The 19,392-nt window shown below is 41.8% G+C and overlaps 1 protein-coding gene and 1 pseudogene across 2 annotated transcripts in view; one reads left to right on the forward strand and one right to left on the reverse strand.

Moving 5' to 3' along the window:
- Positions 1 to 19,392, reverse strand: part of kcnd2 (potassium voltage-gated channel, Shal-related subfamily, member 2) — a 106,496-nt gene that overhangs the window by 25,980 nt on the left and 61,124 nt on the right. The gene's annotated exons all lie outside the window — the stretch shown is intronic.
- LOC114765416 (uncharacterized) lies at positions 5,573 to 5,724 on the forward strand (annotated as a pseudogene).

Here is a 19,392-nt window from a genome sequence, read left to right on the forward strand (position 1 = left end):
CCTCTTTCTTAGCGGCCTGTCATCATCGCTCTTCAGACAGACCTCCTGTAAGGTGTGAATGCACAGATGGATGGGTGTAAATAGGTAAATGAGGATATTAAAATATACACTTCACCGAATGGATGAAAAATACACACACATCTAGTCTGGTCATATACCTCTATGTATGTAAAAAAAAACCCGTAAAGGTCCCTTATAATGAATTACTATTATTTTTTGTTTTATGTATGTCTTAGTTCTCCCCTAATACTATATCTGAAGATTCTTTCTCAGAATTATAGCACCTTTTAGCCAGTCAAACAATAAGAATTCCCCAGGACATGCTGGTTCGGTGTCTGTAGCTTTAAATGCTAAAGCGGCCTATAGAGATTAAGCCGGCATTCGCGGAAAGGATTTCATCAACACCATTCACCAACCACAACGTTTGGTGCAACCAGGAAGCCGTATCAACGTTTAAAATAATAATAATTTACCCACTGCTTCTACAGCATCTTTGCATGACAGAACTACACGTTTTTGCCTATTTTCACATCTAATCACCAACTAATTGGAATGCTTTGTATGTTTGGAAGCCATGATGGTTTGTGGAGCTACTTTTTTAGGTGTGGGGTTTGTCTCTGGGTGGACAAAGCATGAGAAAGGGGAGGTAACTTGACGACATAAGGGGAGACATTCCATATCTGACTGTATGAACTTCGGCTTCTCTGAAACGCGAAACAAAATGGCCAAAGCACTCTTTTTGTTAAAATACAAAAAATAAATACACAAATGCACCCCTTCTGTCTATCCCGGTCTGCCAAGGTGCCATTGAAGTACCACTGAGCAAAGTATCATCCCCACACACTGCTCCCAGGTCGCCTGTCATGGCTGCCCACTGAGTGATGGGTTAAATGCAGATGACACATTTCGTTGTGTGCACCGTGTGCTGTGCTGTGTATCACAATGACAATCACTTTTACTATCTCTCTCACAAACACACACACAAAAACACACCAATGATTTGAGGATATCAGTTCTGTATCTTTGTAACACCGAATTAGTAGCTGTCACTTGACACACCTCAATTGAACCCATTTTTAAAGGGTGGAGGGAAATAAAAGTAAAAATTGAATACACTCGGTTTACATGAAGGGCTGTACATATGGAGTCAGATTAAAAAATGATGCTAGATGACGCTTTGGCTAGATGAAAGTAATGAACCTTAAACTCTTTTTCACCATTATGTATTTATCCAGTCTTTCTTTCTAAAAGTGAAGTGATTGTCACATGTGATACACAGCAGCACATCACACTCTATAAAAGACCTTTTTCTCAAACAACACTCCATATAATTTGCAACCGTGTGTGTTTGTGTCACATCTGGCATGTGTTGCAATCTAAACTTCATCATGCATTCCATTACATATTAATGTGACTGGGCACCAGGGCATCAGCACACAATGTTTAATTAAAGATTTACATTCCATATAGGTTGTTTTTTGGTAATTGTATGTGGTAAGTCACATCCAATCATGAAAATGATAAAGCTGCTGTCATGCCGAGAGCAAGTGAAGGAGAGACACAAACACTCAACATTGTCTAAAGAAGATTTAAAAACAGAAAGAAAAAAGGGTGTCAGGTGGTTGAGTACTTGGATGGTAAGGAGGAGAACTGGGGAACGTGGATTGTCAGCGTTTGGTTTGCATGAGAGAGACAAAAGATGAGGGAGAACGGGGCCATGAGAGGGAGTGCACTGGGGTGCTAGGTGGGGCAGAGTTCAAATCAAGATGGGGGTGCGGCGGTAGCTCGCAGCGGCCTCTCCGGACCCAAAATTTTGCTTTTTTGTACTTTTTTTGTCTTTCAGCTTGCCGACATCGGAACAAAAAAAAAGACTTCGGAGAAATAGGGAATTCACCTCAGTTTTCATGATCAGAATGTGTACTCCACCCAGTGCTAATGCGAAGGAGAGGCTCTGTGCTGTACGTAGCTATTATTATGGGGCAGTGGTGGCCTAGTGGTTAAGCGTAATCAGAAAGTTGCCGGTATGAATCCCGATCCACCAAGATGCCACTGAGGTGCACAAAGCACCTTTTCATGGCAAATGCAGCAGCACGACTGATCTTCAACCTTCCCAAATTCTCCCACACCACCCCTCTGCTACGCTCCCTCCACTGGCTCCCAGTAGCTGCACGCATCAGGTTCAAAATACTGATGCTGGCCTACAAAGCCAAACATGGAGTAGCACCATCCTACTTCACAGCCCTTATTACACCTCACACTGCACCTCGTATACTCCAAGCCTCCAGTACTGCTCGCCTGGTCCCCCCATCGCTAAAGGTAAAAGGAAGACACTCTATATGCACTGTTTACACAAAGATCGCGGGCGTGTACCAGGCGAAGCATCACCCCCATGTCGGCCAATCAGCCCACATCACTCATCAGATGCACAAAATTGGTTTTGAAGCAGGTGAGAACCTGGCCAGCTGGAGCAATTTCTGCTCTTCAAGACTGTTTTGAGTGCACTGACTGGCAAATGCTTAGAAAGGCTGCAACCAACAGCAACTACACCATCAACTTGGAGGAGTTCACGACATCAGTAAACAGTTACATCAGCAAATGCACTGATGATGTTACAGTCTTCAAATCCATCACCACAAAATACAACCAGAAGCTGTGCATGACTGCAGAGGTACGTGAACCATTCGAAGGCCGAGACTCCATGTTCAGGAAGGGTGACAAGGTGGCCCTAAGATCAGCGAGGGCCAAACTGTCTCCAGCCATTAGAGCAGCAAAGCGTGCACACGGGCAGAAACGTGTACCGGATGCACTGAATTCAACACACAGTTCAACGTGACCGAGAGCTAATCCAACCCTCCTCCCAGTGATCAGGTGCTGAGTCTAACCACAGAGGACATGAGGAAAACTCTTCGCATAGTTAACTCATAAAAGGGACATCCGAGTGGAAGAAACCCAGGATGCTGGAGTGTCCCTGCAGTGAGGAACAATGCAGCTGTTCATTTAATGTGGAAGAGACAATTCACCAGAAGCTGGCAGAGAAGGTCCATTTCCTGTGACACATTTATTTGTGTTTCACAATAACAATCAATTCCCTTTCAGTTCACTGCAGGGACATTCCAGCATTCAGAGCTTCTCCTACTAGGATGTCCCAGTCGGCTGTAAGTTCATCAATATATCCCGTGACATGCCCCTTGTAAAAAAAATGTGCACAATTTATTGTTTTTGCTTCAATCCGTTAGATGAAACAAAATGTCAGTTTCAGGATATTCCCTGGATTCCGGTTCAGGGAGAGTAGAGTAAACAGCAATAATACAACATGGTTAACAGTCATAAAACAGTTTGAAGGCATGGAGTGCAGTGGAAGTAGCAGGCTTGTACACAACGTAAATAAAACACCATTTGTGACGATACATAGAAATGCAGTAATGTCAATGGTTGTTGTTATTTTATTGTATTTTTTATTGTATTAGTTGCTTATTTCTTTCCTTTGTCTATTTTCTGATAAACTGTCAGATTTTGATCTGTTGCATTTTCGTCCTATCAGAGGAAATAAGGATAAAACATCATTCAGTCCTGAAGTCCCAATCAGCCTCATATGCATGACCACACCCAAGGACGAAGCACTGCGTTGCACTGCTACATCCTTTACATGCTCCTTTAGATGATCCTGCCAACACCAGTTCTATTCCTGAAAAGCCTACCCCATTCCCTGCATGGACTAATTAATTTCTCACACTTCAGGCATTGAATTGTACAGTTTACCAGAAGAAAAACTTTCAATGGAAAGTGAGAACAGTAATGAGAGGAACGTGGAGTGTTCTGGCAGAGAAGAATGAAATTAAAGTACAAGTTTAGCATTTACAGATCCAGTTATATCCTGAACATGTTACTTATATTAGAAATGGCAGGTAACACTGGAATTTAGAAGCTCAAGGCTTCTTGCGGGGGGTTAATAACAGGTGCACACATTCACACTGTCATACAACTTTCTATCTGTTTAACTCTTTATTACAACATCAGCTCTTTCCCACCCATGTCCTCCTCTAAATTTGGAATAAAACTGTTGTGAGCTCAGAATGGGTCACACATACACACAAACACACACACAACTGAACAAAGGCTCTGTGAACTGTCTGAATGTAAAGACAAAGGTTTAAAGCTATCCAACTGAAGCACACAATGAGCTGATGAGTGATGGCAAGACGGGTCAAGTGCTCTGTTTATAATATTCTCCTTGCTCCTGCTGTTTGGTTCAATTTACCATGTAGCTAGAAAGGATTTAACATCCAAGCACACATACAATCACAATCTGCTTATGTCATTGACACACACACACACACACACACACACACACACACACACACACACACACACACACACACACACCATCACCCTCTCTCTCTTTACAAATTTTGATAGGGACCTTTTATGCCAAAAGTCTGTCAGTCAGTATAGACACTTCTTTGTTGGAGTGCACATCTCCCAAAACTCTCCTACTGGCAGAAAGTCTCGAGGGGAGAAAACAGTGGTGCAAAGAAAGCAGGGAAGTGTCTGGGAAGACAGGGCGATGGAGGCACATTTGAGCTAGAGACAGAAATATGTTTGCTTTTTCCCATTGCCATTCAGATCCCTCTCCTCTAAACATTCTTCCACCAGGCAGCCCTGAGACCATCTTTTCATCCACCCATGGCTCAATCTACACCATCCTTTGCAAAGAGAAAATCCTCATTTGAAGGCATGGAGTGCAGTCGAAGTTGCAGGCTGGTACACAACCTCTGTGAAACTTTTCACACATAAATAAAACACCATTTGTGACCATTTCTACACACATTCATACACTTGGTGCACCTACAAGTGAGTTTGTGAAAGTTTCGGTCCAGAGCAGGGTAAGACCAGTAAAGTATGAAATAAATGTTGTGCTTGATTGATTATTTCTGTGTGTTTCCTTTGGGTTCTCTGGTTTCCCCCCATCCAGAGGCATGCACACTAGGAGAACTGCCAATTTTAAAATTGCCCGTAGGTGTGTGTGTGTTCACCCAGAGGTAGACTTGTGCCTTGAGTCGGACTAAGAAGTTATGGAGGTGAGCAAGTATGTTTGCCCTAGAGTAGCTTTTCTACTTTGTTTTTGTCCAGCGCCTAATTTAATTTTTTGGAAATTGTGCCATTCTAAGAGGCATGTTAAGTCTAGGGGTTACAGCCAAAGGCGTGGCTACAGGCCAGCCTTGAAATCTGATTAACAGCTCTGGTGGGAGTGGCCAATCAGTTTGTTCAATCAGAGTAGTGTTTCAAAATTTGCCGCCTCTTGGGGTGAATAAATAGTTGTTCGTAATATTTAATTGTTTAACGATTTGCATATGTTGACTTTAAGGCGATAAGTAAGTTGATACAGTTAGCGTTGCGTTTTTAAGGGTGACCAGATCTGCTCTTTCCCCCAAAGATATCCAGATGGGTTTTGTCTGGGTTTTTGAGGTGATTAAACATTTGTCATGTCATGGGTTTCCTACATGCGTATTTGTGCCAGTAATAAAATGCTGTAGAAAATGGCGTTCTGCCAGCGTTCTGTATGTGATTCCCCATACCTACCTGGCAGGGGAGATACCGTGATCAAGAACGGGGGTCACCCAGGGCAAGGCTCAGTCATTACACTCTGGCTGTGTTGACCCCTGCAAATTTCCCAAATGTGGGAATCTTGGCTGCATAATTTCTTGTAATGGGGGACTGCCTTTTTTTAAAGAGCCAAACTCCAGTCTCAACCAATGCAGTGACACAATCAATTATGCCACCGAAACATACAGATATAACAGACAACACAGCCAAACACCCCAAACCACATATGGATTTAACAGTGCAATGCTATCATAAGGCAACAAACACACAAAATCTCACATAATTTGAGGAAGAAAAAGTGTGTGTACAATGCACGAAGGTAATTTTCTCTGTTACCTGTTCTCATGCCTGGTTCAAATCAGCTTGGTGACTTGAAGCAGAAAAGTACTCTGTTCTGTTCTACTACCTGGGAAAGTCTCTCAATGCTGAACTACAATTATGATGACATGCCGGTGTTTTGCCTCCCTGGTCTCCATTAAATAAGATCTGCTGCCATTGGGCAGCAGATGCCAAATCAAAGGCCGATAAAGGAAATTGCATCAGATGTGGTCCCTAAAGATCTATCGACCCGTCAGCTGAAGTGAGACTTAAGTCTTCATAGCTATGTTAGAACATTTCTTTTTCATCTGTGTAAGTAAAATGTAATGGAGCACTATTGGCAGATGCAGGTGACATTATATGAGGGTTGTCAGAAACGTTTCCTTGTCTTAATGAGTGTGCATGTGTGTAATGAAGATATAGAGAACAGCATTACAAGCTGCATCACTTAAGTCCACTAAAACCCGATATACGGATAGATTAGCGACATTTATATCTGTCAACAAGGCAAGCTTAGATTGGTATTTATTGATGCACTTATCCATATGCTTCTCAAGACAGAACTCAGAACTGAGAGGGTGTAGTTTCAGCCTTATTTTCTCAGAATACTACACACAACACCCCATTATGACAACGTAAAAAAAGTTGGCAAATGTATTAAAAATTAAACTGAAAAGTCATGTGTACAGTACATAAGCACCTATCCTTGGCCAGTTTGGCCCATTCCTCTTTAAAGCAAACTCCATCAGGTTGAATGGGAAAGTTGGCTCTGGCTGGGCCACTCAAGGACATTTACAGAGTTATCCTGAAGCCACTCCTTTGATATCAAGGTTGTGTGCTTAGTTATTGTCCTGCTGAAAGATGAACTGTCAAGAGCACTCTGGAGCAGGTTTTCATTCATGATGTCTCTCTACATTGCTGCAGTCATCTTTCTCTCTATCTTGGCTAGTCTCCCAGTTCCTGCAGTAAAAAAAATCCCCACAGCATGATGCTTCCACCACTATGCTTTACTGTAGGGATGGTATTGGCCTGGTGATGAGCAGTGCCTGGTTTCCTCCAAACGTGATGCCTGGCATTCACACCAAAATTCAATCTTTAATTTTATTTCTCATGGTCTGAGAGTCCTTTAGGTGGCTTTTGGCAAACTCCATGTGCAATGTGCCTGACTTGAACTGTCAACTGTTAGTCTTTATACAGACATGTGTGTGCCTTTCCAGATCATGTCCAATTAACTGTTTTTTTCACAGATTAACTCCAATTAAGATGCAGAACCATCTCAAGGATGACCAAAAATGCACTGTGTATGCTATACAGTGCAGCACAACACAGTACAATATACAGAGTAACCATAATGGATTAGCACGTGAACAGCAAATAGCCTTGTGAATCTAATCTCAGGACAGATCACTATTCACAAAATGCAATGTATATACTATAGTTTGAAATAAGCAATGAAGGGTTATTCAGTGCTGACCAGAGGAAGAAATTAGTTTTTCTTTGGACCATGAGTACTGGGACTGTTTTTTAAGCACTTTATAAAAAACATCCACATTTACAACAAATACAGGTGACAGCATAACATACATACATTTACAGCATTTATCAGACGCCCTATCCAGAGTGACATACAATCATTAGTCCCCCCTTGAGCAACTTAGGGGGGCAACTTAAATCGTAGTTAGATTTGAACCTGGGTCTTCTGGTTCATAGGTGAGTGTGTTACCCACTAGGCTACTACCACCCTATGTTGGCCTATTACACACAGACTGTTCTCATTTTGAAGTGAAAACTGTCATCAGCGCATCAGACATTTACATTTTACATTTTACATTTACAGCATTTACAGACATCACACCAGAGATAGCTTAACCAGAGGTTATGATGTGAATAACATGAAGCCTTTTAATTTATCTTTTTGTCAGTGTCAATAACAATAGTGCACAGTTTGACATTCCATTAAAAATGCATTTAACAGCTGAATGACTCAGTCTTCACCAAGATTTATGTGCAAGATTTATGTACCTATAAATTCACACGAAATAAGAATAAAGCTCAAAAGAACCATCTCAGCCCTGGCTGTCTTATTGAAAATTAACGTTTTGACCCCATGACCCTTTTTCTTTGACAACACAATAGCAAAAATAAAGCTACTGATTCACTCAACAGACACAGCAAGAATGAACAGACAAGAAGCAGAAATCCAAACATCTTTGGTCCTGCAGCAGGGTTTAAATGGGGTTAGGTCATCATCGTTCCACCAGCTCATACTTTCTGGATCAAACATCCCCAGCAATACAGTAGGTTCAGATAAGTAGTCCTATTGAAAGATAACAATCAACATGCTCCCATGGAGACTGTGTATCTGGCAATTGATTTTGCAGAGAGGCGGTATGGGAGCTGAAGCAGGTCTGAATGCTGGATTCTTGTCAGCAATTGGATGGCATTGCATTCGTGCCACAGGTTGGTGGCTGTTAGCTATAGCCGTTGGTGTATTAGTTCTCCAGAGGGACGGACTCTCATGCCACTTTGAATGGTGCACGAGACAGGTGCCAGCTGGCCGAGTGCAGCACGTCAATCAACAGCCAGCACTGATGGACGTGTTCACATGTGGGAGCGGCGAGCCAGGCCAGGAGAGGAGAGCAGCGCACTTGTTTGCTCACTCATCATCCGTCTGGACAGACAATTATTCATATTTTTTCCTTTCTTTTCTTTTTTCTATTTAAGACATTTGGCAGGCGCCCTTATCCAGAGTTACTTACAACGTGCTTTCATGTTACCATCAATGAAGTGACCAATTCTGGTTCTCTCACACACATACATTGAATAACAAACCTCTATTGTTATGGCCACATGTACAGAAGTAACAGTGACAGAAAAGTGTTGAACCCCAACCGACAAGGTTCTGTGATAGCTCTGAAGAAGAATGGTGCCATATGAACAAACACTCTTATCTGTACACACATTTTCAGGATTGGTCTGAATGGAATGGAAGATCAGGATGGCTGATGTGAGAATAGAAGCTGCTCTAGGGTCTGTCTGTGTATGAATGCCTATAGTGCATGAATTGAGGTATAGTGAGTGATAGAGACATTTATATTTTACACATAATTTTAATGTACATTTACAAATTTAAGTAAACTTTCAAATATTAAATATTCTTTTAATAATAATTTTTCATTTTAAGATTTTTTGTACGGTGCTGAAGAGATTATGTCTGTTGACAATCTTGATCAGGATTTTACAAGGAGTACATTTTAGCTTATAACCATTAGCACTGAAACATTCATTCAATGCTATTAATTTATTCAGTGCCAAGATCTTTAACTCCACTCAACTTTAATAAGAGTCATAAACCTGATCAGGTCAATGGCTCACATGACTGTAAAGCTTTCAAATTTCAATTAAAATTCTTTTAGTATTTCATTTCAAAAAGCATGTGAAGTGAAAGTGAAGTGATTGTCATTGCGAAACACTCCAGCACAGCACACAGTGACACAACAAAATGTGTCCCCCGCATTTAACCCATAAACCCTAGTGAGTAGTGGGCAGCCAAAAATTGCACCTGGGTGTGTGAGTACAGTGGACCTCAGTGGAACCTTGGTGGTTCGGGATTTGACCTGCCAACTTTTTGATTATGGGTCTGCTTCCTGACCTACTAGGTCAACCACTGCCACTGTTTTATTCATGAGACAACACTAAAGCATAACAATTAGAACAATTAATTTCACATAGGGGTCATGTGTTCAGTTTAAAACCCCATTTTTGCTTTGATCTGAACTCAAAGAGCAAAGTGGAGCACACAGACACAACACTACTACTGGGCAGATGGGGAGGTTGCCATGGCAACCCCTGCTACATGTTGAAAATTAATTTGTAAAGCATATTCAGGGCATCATGTTGAGTTTCTCATGCAGGCAAATAAGTGAATGTGTGAGAACATGCAGAGGGCTTTTTCCCAGGAACATTCTTCCGAATGGTTCATTGAAGGTTTAAGGAGGGTCAAATCAGAAAATACCATGCATAACAATGTAGAACAAAGGGTTAATATTATCTTAAAAACTGTTTAAGAACACAGTTAATATGAGAAAGCGGAATTAAAGAAAATCTGCGATGCTGTAGAGCAATCATAAGTACACTGGTACAAAAAAGAAACCAAAGGGAGAGAGTCCATCAAGATCAGGAGTCTAGTAGTTGTGTCAGTATGTTGGTGTGTATGTATTGTCATGTGAATCCCTCTGCGAAAGACGGTACAAAAAGACCTGTGTGCTTATTGCAATTCCCCATCACATCACCTGATTCACAGCCTGACTCACTACCAGTGCCAGTGTGGCAGGTTCAGCTGGGCACCGTCACAAACCACCTCTACCCAACTCACTCTATTGGCCGTCCTGGAGTAGGACCATCGATCCATCCATGCTACCACCTTTACTGGTTCAGGAATTTCATTAGCGACATTACTTCAGCGACACCAGATTCCTATAGAACCAATGCCAATGCAGTTAACCATCCCCTCTGTACCCATCACCAATGGCCCAATCACCCATTGCACTGTCACCTTTTGGCTCTGCCTAGATGCCCATGTTGAGGACATTCACTTCCTGATCACTACCATCAGCACTTCACCACTTCTCCGGGGCTTCCCCTGGCTAGCTCTCCACAAACCCCACCTGTCTTGGTCATTGGGCATGGCGTTGGAATGGGGAGCACATTGGTGGTCCAAGAGCAATATCCCAGTACCTACTTCTCCACATCCCTTCTTGACATTGTCTCTACCTTCACCAAGTTCACCAAGCTTGACCTCCGCTCCACCTACAACCATATTTACATCCAAGAGGGCGACGAGTGGAAAATAGCCTCCCACCGGACACTTTGAGTCACTAGTCATTCCCTTCGGGCTATGCAGCAGTTCATCAGTAATATCCTACATGACCTGATGGGATGATGAACGTATGCCTACCTAGATGACGTTCTTATCTATTCACCAACCCTGGAATCCCACATCCCACATGTGAGAGCGTTTTTAAAGAGATTGCTCGCCCACCAAATGTACTGTAAGTTGGAAAAATGTGCTTTCGACCAGCGCTCCAACACGTTCCTTGGTTTTACCTTCTTGCCTCAGGGTGTGGTCATGGAGCCCAAGAAACTCGAAGCAGTGGCATCGTGTCCCCTACCCATCACACTGAAACAGCTGTACAGGTTCCTTGGGAATTTCTATTGACGCTGTTGGCCAACAATCTGCAGGTCTCCTCTGTCACCGGATTCAGTCCATTCAAGATCTGCTGTGAATACCAACCACTGACCGGGAGCAACTCCTATAAATAACCAAGATGAACGCCTTTTCACTGCTCAGTCATTATTTTGCATAATTGTCTCCATTTTCACAATGTAAGACTGTTTCTTGATCTCCTTCTGTATGTTTCTTTCTTGATTGTTCCTGTAAACCTTCCCTTGTTGTGTTTAGTTTTGCGAACGGCAACATCCGTGGCTGTTGTGGCGCTGCCGGTTCACGTTCGCCTCCTTGCGCTTCACTGTGCTCGCCTACACATGCTCGATCACCTGCTCCGTCTTATCGGTGTGATATGTATGGTGTGTCAGCAGATCAGAAGCCTAATGGCTTGTGGATGGAATCTGATCTTGCCTGTGTGTGTCTACTGGCCAGTGATTAGGATAGGCTGGGACTAAAACTAAGACTAGACCAAAACTAAAGATGAATCCACATCTGGGTTACAGGTGCCTGAGCCCATCCCAGGTCACTGGGTTGAGGCCAGGTACATATCCTGACCGGGCAAACACATTTATGTCAACACAGCAGAATTATGTCAGAATTAAACGTGTTAAAACATCCCCAGTCCAGGGATTCTGTTTGTTTTCTCGTGAACGTGAAGTGATTGTCACTTGTGATACACAGCAGCACAGCACACGGTGCATACAGTGAAATTTGTCTTCTGCATTTAACCTATCACCCTTGGTGAGCAGTGGGCAACCATGACAGGTGCATGGGGAGCAGTGTGTGGGGACGGTGCTTTGCTCAGTGGCACCTCAGTGGCACCTTGGCGGATTACGGGGCCGCTTCCTTAACCACTAGGCCACCACTGCCCCACAGTCCATAGTCCCTAGATGATCCAAGGTCTGAAAACACACAGTCAGTATTTTACAGATGTGAAGTTGTATATTTATAACAGTATTTACATAAGAACACACATTTGTGTACAACTTGTGTCTGATTGGGTGACTATTTTATGATGAAGTGATTTGGCCAGAGTGTGCGTGGGCGAGTGTTGAGGTGTGTCTCCGAGGTGATCTGACACCACATGTTGAGTCATTTCAATCAGAACATCTCTGGCAAAAGGCAGACAGGCCGCTGATCTGTAAAGTTCATCTCCGCTCACACCCCAGCAGTGTAGAATGACTTCAAAGAGAGACAGAGAGCTTCTGTGCCGCAATTAATATAATTATGTCTGTGTTCAAATAATAATGTATTCAAATGTGTGTGTTCTTTGTGTTAAAAAAGACATTTTTGGTCATTTGGTCCCAAGAAGCAAATAATAGATAAACAAATGAAAGTGTGTATGTGTGTCTGCATGTTTGTGTAGCCAATTTCTTTCCAGATTCCTTGTTCAGGACCAGCAGCTTTCATGCACCAGTGCTATCTCCAGTACACCAGCTTTGGGTGCTACATTTGGGTTCAGTGCACCCCGGTGGTGGCCTTATGCCCAGAGCCTTGAAAGCTTGGCTGCCAAGCCACCTTTTAGCAAACATCTACACAGGCAAAGACTCCACTCATGGTCACAGCCGGCAACTGTGCAGCCTGCATGGTCCTTTAAGGTTTTGTAATGTGCGAGGTGTGATAGCACAAGCACAGCAAAGTTGTAAACACTTATAGCACTACAAAAATCACTCTGGTATCTGATTACTTGTTAGAAACACCTCAGCTGAAAAACGTTGATGTAGAACTTGTGGCATGAATTAGCTTAAGAAGCTAATCTTTATAAGGGCTAGCATCCCGGTGAATTGTATTGTATATATATTTTTGTCACATTTACACACAAAGCTTAAAGATAGTTTTGCAACACGTTTGACCAAAATAAAGCCCAAAATATCTCCACATAATTTTGTTCTCTGTGAAGCAAAATAATAATTTTTATTCAACATGCCATGACAATTGTAATTGGTATTACTGATCTATAGGATATTGACAGTTTAATTTTCTATCTATGACTGGAATAGAATCTGACTATCTGAAAGCATCTGACTCTCTATAAGAGAGGTGGGTTAAATTGACATGGCAGAGGGATTGGATGGAGCAAAATGAAAGGCAGTGTGTGCCACAGTAGGCCAGAACACAATGCTCGATCAGAAACTCTGAATGCTTCAGTTAGTGTGCCTAGCCTGCATGGCTTGTTGCCTGTTATTGTGTCCTGATTGCCGGAGAGTTGTGGTTGCAGTGCTACAGACCAGACCCCGGATACACTCCGACCAACAGGGCTCAGTCAGTGCAAGCTGATTTGGAATCAACGCAGGGAGCAACAGCGCAGTGTTTCCAGCACGCACTCCATAGCCATATGTTCACTGTTCAGTCACTGTTTTGTGGAAACCACTGGGGTATTTATGTTCTCGGAAGATGGGATTCCTTGGGATGCCTGAGTGCTCTGATGAAATCCCTCCCTGGTGTCCCGATACCTGCAGAGGTGGGCTTACTAGAAACTGGATGAAGAATTGGGAATTGTGTTATGAATTTGAGGGACTCTGTTGATCCTATAGTAGGATTGAACATGCTTTAATGGTCAGTGGGTGTTTACCTGAACCGTACTAGGTTATATTTTAGGCAGTCCAATAGACAGCACAGTATGTATATGCTACTTTTCCTGTCCCTAATATTTTATGACTAATACAGATAAATACATATAAATGAGTGTTAAACATTATTACTGATTTGTGGGTGTTGTTTGTGACCTGGGAAGATTTAAACTGTGTGTTCGTAGTGACTGTGACTATTTGCATATAGGAGAGCATTCATTTGTATTGCCAGTTTCAGTTTTTAGAAATTATGCACAGTGCTGCACCTCAGTAAATATGCACCTCAGTTCCTATGTTTCCACACATAGTCGAGTGACTTGGCTGTGTTTCCATGTTGAGGGAAGGCTTTTTGGCTGAAACTGCCACAGACTGCTACAGACAATAGATGGGTGCACCCGGGTCCCACTTATTTCTTCCACTTGTGATCTCATTGCACTGCTGGACAACTTCCAATTTCAAATGAAATCAAGATAAATATGATTTTCATCAGCCGACTACTGCTTCTAGAGTCCTCAGCATTACAGGTTTCTTTCTGCTTCTTGAAACACTAGTCTGCGTTGGGAGCAGACTAGTCTGAGATATAGCTTACTGATCCGTTATAACTCTCTTGTGTCTGGCTGTGTTCAGTATTGCCATGGTGTATGATCTAATGATGGTGTGCACCGTGTGCTGTGCTGCTGTGTATCACGTGACAATCACTTCACTTTGACTTTAATGTAACAAAACTGTCTTCCATAACCTCGCTTTAGCATGGAATTTAGTATACTAAAAAAATTTAATCATCCTACATATCTGTTTCTGTTTCAGACAATGACGGTATTTCAACATATATATAAAACTAGCATCTGTTTGGTATAATTAATCATACACTTGAATATAATCCTACAAAATCCTTGCCCTTGGTTGTAACATGATTAGATTATTTGAAATTGTTGATTGGATTTAGATTTATTTGCTCAGGTAAGTCTATTAATTAATTATACAAATATATTCAAATATACACTTTCTGATTTTGGCAGCCTCCTTGCAGATAGGGATTTTGCAGTAAACTACATTCACGTAACTTTCTCTGGGTTTAATCCACCACGCTGGAGCTGAGGATAGTGATTGAAAACATGTCCTCTCAGTCCTCTCAGCTTAAAGAAAACAAAAGGACAGAAGGCACCAGTCTAGGCACTGATAAGGGCTTTTTGATTCTATTTTTTGGCAGAAAATACTCTTCTGTGGATAAGAACAGAACAGGAACTGAACAGGTGGAGATCGTACAAAGGTCACTGGGTCACTGCTAGGTGGTCATGTAACATGTTATGTGACCATTAACTTGGGTGGAGACAGCACTGAAAAAAAGGTACTTTTTTCCAAAATCTGAAGATATACTGTTTTGCATTCACTGGTTCATCTAACTAGCTCATGAGCAGTGTTGGGACGTCAGCTTTAGAAATGTAATTTGTTACAATTACAAGTCACCCTATTTAAAATGGAAGATTAATGCAACAAATTCAATTACTATATAATATTAATATGAATAATTTACAAAAGCATTCTTAACTGTTAACAATTTTGAAACTGTTTAACATGGCAGTGTTGACATTATATACCAGTACTAAACATTGACTGCTGCCAAACTCTTTTCAATAAATGAATTAACCATTAATCATTATAATTGATCAATTTAATTAAGATAATATAACACACCTGGCAGGCCTGTCGCATCTAACATTTTTCTCCAGGATATCGCCTTCCTCTTGATGTTGTGAAAAGATCATAAAAGCTCACATTAAAGCCTTGTTTCTAATGGTTGTGTGACTATGCATTATAATTAAATTACGGAAATTACGTCAACTCAGTAATCCCCAACAAGCTGAGAGGGGTCCCGTGAAGCCCCCATATCTGCAACAGAGACATACAGGGAGACAGCCCTGCAGGTTGGGTATCAGTACTTGGACGGTCCGGGACCGCTGGAGTGCTGGAACATCCAGCAGAGACATGCAGGGGCATGGCCTGCAAATGCTCAGATGATACTGTGATGCCCAGGGGCCTGATTATGGAGTCCTATTCCATCCCAGCTGAAACCAATTCGGCTTGATGGACCAGGATCTAAACTAGGCAGCACCTACTGGGTGGACTCACCCTTACCTTGTGTTCCTGACAACAGTCACAAGCCTTAGGGTTTGTTGTAGTCCATTCCTTTTCCAGCCATCATGCCTGGTTTTGTTCTGCTTCATAATGAACCCTTTTGCCTTGATGTCCTGCTTCTGTGCCTTCATCCCCCTTGGACCCCAAGAAGTGAAAATTTATTTGAAAAAGAAAAGAAAAAAAAGAAAAATTTCTTATCTACGGTACATTGAAATTGCTCGATTGAAGTCTCTATCTTTCATAAAAGGTGTAAAAGCGTTCTCTACAAAAAGGTTTGGAACTAGCTCCACGCCATTTTCTATGTTGGTATTCTGTGAGAACTGGAACCAAGTTCAACATATCATAAATCAGATACTTTGTGGACTTTGTTTTCTGACAAAAATTATGCAAAGTATGGCCTCTTTATCTCAGTTTTTATACACCATACATATTATGTACATGTATTTATAGAGGTATAAACTTTGAAACATACTGAAAACCGGAGAGCTTTTTTCCCCTCCCCCTTTACATGGGTTTTGAGGCAGATCCTTAATGTTATGTGTTCTATACTGCAGATCAAAATTGAAGACAGCAGGGGAGTAATGGAGCTGAAAATAGCCGAATCAAACTAAAGATAACTATGTGGCAACAAAAACGGCTGGGTGGGAGTTGAGTGTATTTTTAGTCAAGTGTTGACAGCAAGGTGTGACGTTTTAAGTTAGGAGAAAAGGACTGTCTGCGACCTGATTTCAGGCATGAAGGCGTACAAACATATGGACATCATGCTGTGTGTGTATTTGTGTATGAGAGAGAGAGAGATTGGGGGCCTGTTTTCAAACCAACCAACAAGCCTTTCATCATCCCATGAAATGGAGACACACAATCAGTGGTGCTGGCTCACGCTTGGCCTACCTCTCCACCAGAGCAGGAGCAGGAGACAAGCCGAGACTGAGAGACCTTTCAACCTCCTCCGATGGGATTATTACTGGATTGTGGTAGGGACCAGGACTGACGGGTGCACAAAAGGAACATCACAAATCAGGGGTTGGATTTTACACTTTACCTGTCCTCACTCTGCAGACTGGCCGATCAACCAAAGTGGTTAAGCTTGTAAGATGGATGTCCCAGGTCCATGGCATTCTGTGCATTTGTCTTGCGTAGAGGTTCCCCATGTCTTTGTCAAGCATCCTCCCCCAAACAAGAGGTGTGAAAAGTCGCCATTTTGCTTGAGGTCCCACGTAGAGAAAGAAACAAGACAGATACATCAAAGGAAAGATCCTATTGGGTCTGTGGGAACTTTTTGAGATCCAAATGTATAGAATAATTTTTTCTTGTGGGCTGTCTTCACTTTCCTCTTCCATTGGGAGCTGGGTTCCCCCCCCCCCCAGTTTCTGAGTCTTTCTTTCTCTCCCTGTGTCTCCTGGGCCAGGCTGCTGAAGCCAGGTTCATGACTTTTCTCTCTCTTTTCCTCTATCCCTTTCTCCTTTCTTTTATTTTGGGTTTTTCTGTAACATCGGTACCTTTTAGTACGTACAATATTTACAAGTGCAATAGTAATCTACTGGTGTTAATACATTAGAAACTGTTCATTATTTTAACCTCTAATGTGCCATGTCTCTCTTTCATGCCAGGTAAAATCAGATTGGGAGTTTTAAATACAGTGCTTTGCAGTTTATTTCTTTACAATCTCTTAACAGCCTCCTTCTCTCACCCTCTGTCCTCCACACTATCTCTCTGTCAAAGCATCCAAATTCATCAGTGCATTCTTGCTTTTTCCTATTACATCACAGCCCAAATGATAGACAGAAGATTCAGCTGTTGGCAAACTGGTACCATGTCAAGCCGAATAGCTTAACCCTTCATAAGTACTCTTAATGTGATTTGCAAAGCAACTTGTAGTTACCAGACTCTTGAAAGTTAATTTGACTTCACAACCATACTGATATTCGTACGTTACTGTATATCTTCAGGAACTGGTCACTTTATCCATTGATACCTATATTTTACAAGATATTTTTTATATATTTTTGCAAAAGAACTTTCACCATCGCTCACATATGAACCCGTCAAGAAGTAATGGGCCAGCAGACAACCAGTGGGCGATGAAGTGCTAATGGGTCGAGACCGACATATTCATCACAGTATCATACTTAAGAAGTCAACCCGCCCCCCGTTAGTAAGAGTGTAAGTGTGACTGAGTGAGTGTGAAATTCTGCATCAGCATTAGTAATGAAATATGACACGTATGTGATGGGTCTAAATCAATCAGAGAGTCTCTCAGGGTAGTAATGATAAACACCCTTCTGGATGTGTGTATGTGTTTGGGGCGGCGGGGGAGGGGGTGTATTGGGTTCTTTTTCTAGTCCTCAGGGGTCTTCAATTTTTTTTCCCCCTCCCTTCAGACTTTTATTTTTAGCATTAATGCCTGAATTCAAACTGGAGGTGTGTGGGGTGGTAGTAACCTAGTGGGTTATGAACCAGAAGACCCAGGTTCAAATCCAACTTACTACCATTGTGTCCCTGAGCAAGACACTTAACCCTAACTTGCTCAAGGGGAACTGTCCCTGTAACTACTGATTGTAAGTCACTCTGGATAAGGGTGTCTGGTAAATGCTGTAAATGTAATGTAAATGTAAATGTGGTCCATTTGCATACTCAATTTCAGTTTATGTAGATTTTTTAAGATTTTTAAGGTCTAATGTTTAATGTTTATACTCTTTTGATTGTTGATGTATTATTCAAAGTCATCTTAATAGTTAGTCCTTAACAAGCCAGCAGATGTACAAACATGGTAACACGAGAAAGAACACTAAAGAAAGACATTTGCATGATAACCCCAGGGGCTGCTTTTTGTGGACCATTTTTCTTGATCAAATTGAACATATGTGAGGAAAAAAGTGAACCATCCCCGAAGAAACAATTGCAGCAGTAAGTCTGCTGGTAAATGTTGTTTAGAAATATGTGTACAGAAGATTGATTCTGTGATGCAATCTACATCAATTTGCAGCCTATTGTCAGCAGCCACAGTGAGTACTGCTCAAATGAAAGTGATGGAGAAAATCCTTTAAAACTATGCAGGAATATTTGTTTTTCGCTTCTGGAAACAACAGAAAAAGCCCAGTTAATCCAGATTGACTGACAAAAATAAAAGAGTGGCCATGATACAGCACACAAAGTCAGATTAATTGCTCATGGCTCAAGTCACTGTACAAGAACTGTGCAGTCTCCTCTATACTGTACAGTGGATAATACACTAAAAATGAAGCTTCTGAAAACAAGGACAGTTAACGTTATATTTATCACTTGGCCATAGATTTTAGAAACACTTACAGTCAATCTATTGCAACACAGGGAAAGTACACGTCAGAAAAATGGTAAAAAACAACATAAGAGGGGTGGCAGTATTTTAAATGCCATTGCTTTGCTTGTGGTGTCCCCTTCTAGATGTTCTCAGGGTTGACTTTCTAGGTGAAATTCAGAAGAACACTTGCATCCTATAGACTTACTCTACTCTTTCAACCCACTCTATGTAAAGTCTGGGCCAATAAACACATACAG

Source organism: Denticeps clupeoides, chromosome 15, assembly GCF_900700375.1.
Source record: "Denticeps clupeoides chromosome 15, fDenClu1.1, whole genome shotgun sequence".
NCBI lineage: Eukaryota > Metazoa > Chordata > Actinopteri > Clupeiformes > Denticipitidae > Denticeps > Denticeps clupeoides.